Raw genomic sequence first — 1,330 nt, 5'->3', positions numbered from 1 at the left:
AGCACTCTTCTACGCGGCCCACTGCACATCCCACTGAAGATGCTCCTAATGCACGCTTAGATGTACAGAGTGGGACGCCAGTGGGGAGCCAATCCGAACTCACTGAATGAGCCTTTTCTGTTTGATAGAAGACAAAAGTCACAAAACCCGATTAAGCCGACGGCTTACCCAGAAAACAAACCAACCGGTTCATTTCAACAAAATTAGGGTGAGAGACTAGGGTTAAGTGGTAAACCCGCACTGATCCGACCATATTGGATTAGAGTCAGAGTTCACGTGGCAGATGTGTGCCAATAATCCCAAACCCAACTATCATCCGCAATTCTTTGCTTTGGTCATCAAACCAAAGGAAATGGATACTTAAACTTCAAGCAAGGAGGAGCCACAAGTAAGTAATCTCACCAATCAACACAAGACTTTTTTCGATAAGTGAAAGATAATATTAAGTTACTAGCAGGGATCATGCCATGCACGGAAAATTTTAAAAGATTTAATGATTTTATTTTTTATTTAATGTTGATTTATAAAATATAGTCATTGCTAATTGAATATGAATAAATATTTTTTATTTAATCTTATTAATAATTTTTAGTAATTTTAATCTTTTTTATTATTTTTAAATAAAATTTTGATTAACTTTAAATAAATAAAAATAATTATAAAATTAATATTTTTATTAATTCTAGTAATAATTAACAATTATATAGGAATGACAACGGGGTGGATTACCCCATCCCTTTCCCTACCCCGCCCCGTCCCTAGTGTCACGCAGGTTCAGGGCAAGGTAACCACTCCTCAATGTCGGGCAAGTTCATGGGCAAGACACCCCACTCTTCATCAAGGATGGAGAATCCTCGAATTTCCCAGCGTCATCCCTAGTATTGGGCGGGTTCAAGTAGAGGTGTAAATTGGGTCATGCTGGGTCAGCACAACACGACCTATATGTGGACCGCAAAAAGTGTGAGTTATGTCTAGGGGTGTCAACGGTATTCGAAAATCCAATTTCGAATTCAGTATTTGACATAATCGAGCCGAATTCGGATAATTCGAATATCTAATCAGTCGAATTCGGATATTCCATTCTTACTAAATAGTTAATCGGATTCGAATTCGGATATGACCTAATTCGGATATGACCTAATTCGATTCGCTAAATATCTGAATTCGATCGATTACTTAATTCTTATATATAATATATAAAACGTTTTATATAATTTATATATAATAATTAAGTTATATAAATAATTTATAATTTATATACTTTATATCAATAAAATATTTATTTTATATATTTATTAATTATCTAAAATAATTAATTAATCGAATTTGA

This window comes from Nelumbo nucifera, chromosome 2 (assembly GCF_055504915.1).
Source record: "Nelumbo nucifera cultivar China Antique chromosome 2, China Antique-T2T, whole genome shotgun sequence".
Lineage (NCBI taxonomy): Eukaryota > Viridiplantae > Streptophyta > Magnoliopsida > Proteales > Nelumbonaceae > Nelumbo > Nelumbo nucifera.
Note: the sequence above shows the minus strand (reverse complement) of the source record.